Genomic DNA, 6,449 nt, shown 5'->3' on the forward strand with positions numbered 1-6,449 from the left:
GCAGCCCGACGCTTGGCACGGGCTCGGCGAGCGTCAGCCATGGATGCGACAGACGACCAAACGCGAGACGGCAGAAAAAAAGATTCTGGCACACCCCTACCTGGTGCGCCAAATGTCGGATTTCGGGTTCCGGCAGACCCTTGAGGTTTGAACTCTGGGGTGCGCGCGAAGGTCTCTCTCCTTCCAACCCACGTCCCAGCGCTTCGCTAGGATCTAAGCTAGAAAGATGAACACACGAGGGACACGGGGTTTATACTAGTTCAGGCCACCATTGTGGTGTAATACCCTACTCTAGTTTGTGGCGTGGTGGATTGCCTTAGGGGCTGATGATGAACAATACAAAGGAAGAACAGCCTCGCGAGGGGTGTTCTTGTGGTGGTGTTGTCCCTTTGGAAGGGTCGATTCGAGATCCCCTCCTACTGTGGTGGCTAGCCCTATATATAGAGAGGCCCTGGTCCTCTTCCCAAATATTGAGCGGGAAGGGCGCCAACAATTGGCCATTTCAAAGGGGAACATCTAGTACACTTATCCTGACTAAAGTTGGTCTTCGACTGCCAAAGACTCTAACGATGACACCGTCTTGGGCTCCACGGTGACCTCCATCCTGCCGCTTTGCTGGTCTTGGTCTTGTTGCATCAAAACGGTAGCCTTTACCTGATACCTTGGCCTGTGCTTGCTCACTTTGCACCAAAGAGGAAACAAGGACACTGCACAGGCCGGCGCCCGCCTGGCGCCCACTTGGCCTCGGTCGTCATGGCTTGCATCACGGGCACCTCGCGAGGTACCCTTGCCTTGATCTCTCCGCCTCCTCGCGAGCTTGCCTGGCGAGGCCGCTCCTGAGGAAGCCTCCTGTCGTCTGCCCCGCGAGGCTTGGCCCCTCACGAGGGTCTTGAGCTTGAGTTGATGAAGATGGGCCGTACTGGGCCACTACTTGAGCCACGCCGCAGGCCGCAAGCAGGCAAGTCTGGGGACCCCCATTCCCAGAACACCAACAGTAGGAGCGCTTTAAGCGCCGGCTTATAGCCACTGCAAGAAGCCTGAAAAAGAAGCAGCAGCAGCTCCAATCTGATCAAGATCTGCTCACAGACAGATGGACCAAGGTCCTGGTGGCCGAGGAATACGGACTTGAGTGCCCCACCAAAGGTTACCCAAAGCACAAGTTGCTACCTCAACTCGAGGAGGAGGCCGTAGAGCTACACTACCAGCACAAGACGAGGCTGACCGGCCACCTCGTGGCCGGGATAAAACGGCGTATCAGACCGAATACCAGCCCGCACCCCCACGCCAGTTCACTACGGCCGGGGGAAATACGCAGGACCTGCGAGATATATTGGTAAACAAAGCAGGATAGCCAAGATTGATCTACGGATCACGGGGGCGCGCCCCAACACTCGACGATGACCGTCATGCCGGATACACTAACAACAAGTCCGGCCGGGCCAAACATAACCAGCCAAACATAGTCGCACTGCGTAGCGACTTACCCCGGCATAGAGGCGCCGCACACCCCCTCTGCTTCACTGATGAAGTAATGGATCACGAATTCCCAGAAGGGTTTAAACCCGTAAACATCGAATCATACGATGGCACAACAGATCCCGCGGTGTGGATCGAAGACTTCCTTCTCCACATTCACATGGCCCGTGGTGATGACCCACACGCCATCAAGTATCTTCATCTTAAACTCAAAGGACCGGCCCGACACTGGCTGAATAGCCTGCCGGCGAACTCCATCGTCAGTTGGGAAAACCTGGAGGACGCGTTCCTCGACAACTACCAAGGCTCCTACGTGCGACCACCGGATGTTGATGACTTAAGTCACATTACCCAACAGCCCGGAGAGTCAGCCAGGAAATTCTGGACTCGATCCCTAACTAAAAAGAACCAAATTGTCAACTATCCGGATGCCAAAGCCCTGGCGGACTTTAAGCATAATATTCGCGACGAGTGGCTCGCCCGACACCTCAGCCAAGAAAAACCGAAGTCCATGGCGGCCCTCACGACACTCATGACCCGCTTTTGCGCGGGCGAGGACAGCTGGCTGGCTCATAGTAGCACCACGCCAAGAAGCTCCGGCACTTCAGATGTCTGCGACAGTAACGGCAAGCCACGACGCAATAGACACAAGCGTTGTAACAATGGCGACAACGCCGAAGACACGGCAGTCAATGCTAGATTCAGTGGCTCAAAATCCGGTCAACGGAAAAAGCCGTTCCAAAAGAACAACCCGGTATCATCCAGTCTGGACCGCATACTCGACCGCTCGTGCCAAATTCACGGCACCCCTAATAAGCCAGCCAACCACACTAACAGAGATTGATGGGTGTTCAAACAGGCAGGAAAGTTAAATGCCGAACACAAGGACAAGGGGCTGCACAGCGATGATGACGAGGAGCCCCGGCGCCCGAACACTGGGGGACAAAAGAAAATTTCCCCCCCAGGTGAAAGTGGTAAACATGATCTATGCCACCCATATTCCCAAACGGGAACGACAGCATGCACTAAGGGACGTCTATGTGATGGAGCCAGTCGCCCCAAAGTTCAACCCATGGTCATCCAATCTGATCACTTTCGATCGCAGGGACCATCCTACCAGCATCTGCCACGGCGATTCAGTCGCATTGGTCCTTGACCCAATCATTGACGGATTCCACTTCACGCGAGTCCTTATAGACGGTGGCAGCAGCCTGAACCTGCTTTATCAGGACACAGTGCGCAAAATGGGCATCGATCCCTCACGGATCAAACCCACCAAAACCACCTTCAAAGGTGTAATTCCAGGTGTAGAGGCCCGCTATACAGGCTCAATAACACTGGAAGTGGTCTTCGGATCTCTGGATAACTTCTGAAGCGATGAGTTAATCTTCGATAGCATCCCTTTCCGTAGTGGCTATCATGCACTGCTTGGACTAACCGCGTTCGCTCGATTCAATTTGGTACCTCACTATGCATACCTTAAGCTCAAGATGCCAGGACCTCGCGGGGTTATAACAGTCAATGGAAACACAGACCGCCCCCTCCGTACGGAAGAGCACACTGTGGCCCTCGCGGCAGAATTACAAAACAGCCTTCTTCGGCAGACAACTAATTCGGCAATGACAACCCCGAACACAATCAAGCGAGTCTCGAGCACCCTGCAATAGGATCGTCAGGCACGCAAAGAGCTCGATTAGCAATCCGGCCTCCGCCACAGCCCCATTCAGGCGGCATTCGTGCCACGCGTACACAACTACACACTCAAAATACCATGGGCATAGGTGGAGGCGAGATGACGATGCGGCCCGCAGTGCGGTTCAACCACCACGAGACCCGTATACTTTTTTTCTTTTTTCTCAGGACCCTACTTTCGGGAAGCCCCTTCAGAGAGCCTGATCATCGGACTCATCACAGGAGGGAAAACCAAGGAGGCAAGAGGCTTTGCGCACAAGGGAATACCCAGGTGGTCTTTGAATAATGCTCATTATACCTGCTTTACATACCCGCATGCGGCCCACCCTTGGATAGGACATGTCAAATAGTCCTATTTGTTTCTTCTTAGCGCATTAATTGTACACATACACTTTGACGTATTATTTAAATAACATCAGGAAACAATACACAGCGTCAGCTTGTTATTTCTATCTTCATGTTTTCCCTTGAATATTTATTGCATCCGTACACTTCGGTACGTTCAGTTTGCCAGGGGCTTCTTATAGCGCCCCATAATACGGCAAGATAAGTTCGAACACTTTAGACAGTGCGTCACCCCGAACTTATATCATTATATGCATCAGCTCCGAATCATGTCTTGGGTCAATAGTTGGGTTAGCCCGGCTCCCTTGTTTTGGTACCTTACGTTCTGTTATATCGGCTAAGGTAGCGCAGGGAGAACTACTGCGATTGTGTCCCGGTTCTTCCGGACGAGCACCTCAGTAGAGAAAGCCGAAAACTGACTGTCATGATGTGGCAAGAGCTGGTCGTTGTTCGAGAGGTCTAAAATCCTTAATAATTTTTCCCGCTTCAGGTGAGGAATCGGCCTTGTCTGATTTAGGAGTGTATAGCGCCCCAATTCGGCTTTCCGAATACTAGGGGCTTTGCCGAAATTTAAAATTGTAGACTTCTATGGCTAAGTGAGAGTTATGAAGCCGCATAGTCCGATTGCCTTGTTCGCTGCGCTAAACACCTCCTTAAAGGACCAAAAATTTGGATAAAGAGTGTTTGGGTTTTCCACGAACACCCCAGTACTAGTTACACGGGGGCAGAATCCAACGACTGGCCTACTTTCAGAATTTTATAAACGGCCGCACAGAAGGTAATATTGTAAATCAACAAAGCGTCATATAAGCACAAACAAACTCGTTTTCCTATTACAAAAACGACATGAGTACATTCACTCAATGATTATGTCCTTGGTACATTCATCAGCCACAAGGCGAGCGCCTTTCATAACGCCATCATAATATTTTTCGGGGTAGCGATGCCGCTTACCCTCAGGAGGTCCATCCTTCACCAGCATCTCGGCATCCAGTTTGGCCCAATGCATCTTCGCACGGGCAAAGGCCCGGCGGGCACCCTCAATGCAAACAGATTGCTTGATAACTTCAAGCCGCGGACAAGCATTTACCATCCGTTTTATAAGGCCAAAGTAGCTGTCGGGCAGGGGCTCACCAGGCCACGTTCGGACTATGAGGCCCTTCATGGCCAGTTCGGCCGCCTTGTGGAGTTCGACCAACTGCTTCAGTTGGTCACTCAAGGGCATCGGGTGTTCGACTCGGGTATATTGGGACCAAAACAACTTCTCCATTGAGCTCCCTTCTTCGGCACGGTAGAACTCCGTGGCATCCGATATGCTGCGTGGCAGATCTGCGAATACCCCTGGAGAGCTCTGAATTCGGTTAAGTAAAAGAAATGTCTCCTCCATATGATTGCTTTGCATAATGAATGCCTTACCTGCCGTTATCTTCTTGGCTGCCTGGATTTCCTGGAGGGCCTTTTGGGCTTCGTTCTTGGCGTCTTTTGCGCTCTCGAGGGCTTTGGCAAGCTCGGACGCTTGCGTCTTGAAGTCATGCTCCAAGGACTCGAAATTCTTGCCGAACTCCTGGAGCTCTTGCTGTACCTCTCCCACCCGAGCATCTTGCTTTTCACGCTCGGTGCGCTCCGTGGCCGCCTTGTCTTCGGCCTCGGATAGTGCTTTCTTCAGGGCCGCCACTTCGGTCGTGGCCCATATCAAAAAATCATGACGCTTTTTGTTAGCATCACCAATTTTTTCTCATCTATGTGACACACGGATGGGGTACCACTTACCTTTGTTCTCCTCGAGCTGCCTCTTCACGAGGCTGAGCTCTTCTTTGGCCTGCCCCAGGTTCCGCCTGAGTCCGGCGACCTCAGTTGTGCGAGCAGCAGCGGCAAGTAGCAACGCCTGCTTATTAACATTGAAAAATACTGTTAGACTCCTGCGGTTTATAGTTGACCCTCCGTTTGGCTTTTCTTTCCGAACACCAAACAGAGTATCAGGGGCTACTATTTATTGGGTGATATTTCCTCACACTTTTTCATTACTTACCTCAAAGCCTGTTAGGAGGCTGGTGCAGGCTTTGGTCAATCCGCTTTTGGCGGACCGAACCTTCTCAATTACCGTACTCATAAGAATACGGTACTCTTCGTCAATGGATGTGCTGCGAAGCACTTCCAACAAATTCTCCGATGTCTCCGGCTGGACGGAGGTCATCGGCACGGTCGGCTCGCCCTCCTTAGCGAGGGGCTGCCTACCTGAATCCGGAGCCTTTGGAGGCTCCGGCGCGGTAACCGGCTGGGATCCAGACTTGTTGTGGCTCCCGTCCATGTAATCCATGGGGATCTTGCCCCCCATCTACCCAACGTCCATGATTTCACCCTGGGGCGTCTCCAGAACTGTCGCCCCCTGCCCCGGTATCCTTTGGGACAACACCTCGGTGTCGTCCGCGGGTCGTGGGGAGGTGGCCATCGGGAGTGAATCGCTATTCATCTTCGACTCACTCAAGGATCCATCCAAAGAGGATACCCTGAGATTGGACCCAGCCGGACTGCATATATGTGTCCGGCGTTATTTTTTTTGACTGAACACTGTAGGGACTGCATATACGTGTCCGGCGTTATTACAAACTATGAAGTTAAAGCTGCACGAAAAGTATTACAGAGTGTGGATACTTACGATCTCGTCCGGAGCTTGCCCCTGGGCAGCCACTCCTCCTCGCTGTAAGCGGCGGTAGTGGAGTGATCCGGAAGGGACGCCTTTCCCTTCTTCGGCGTCCTAGCCTCCTCCTGTGGGGTGGCTTTCCTTTTCTTCTCCTCCCCAATGCGGGGAGGGAGAGTTTCTTCATGTTTCCCCCCGTCTCCGTGGGAGCAATCTGCCTCGTCGTCCTAGGACAACGAGTTTAATACGGCCCTACGCCGCAGACCTTTCCTAGTCCCCGCGACCGCTTTCTTGGACC

This window comes from Triticum dicoccoides, chromosome 1B (assembly GCF_002162155.2).
Source record: "Triticum dicoccoides isolate Atlit2015 ecotype Zavitan chromosome 1B, WEW_v2.0, whole genome shotgun sequence".
Lineage (NCBI taxonomy): Eukaryota > Viridiplantae > Streptophyta > Magnoliopsida > Poales > Poaceae > Triticum > Triticum dicoccoides.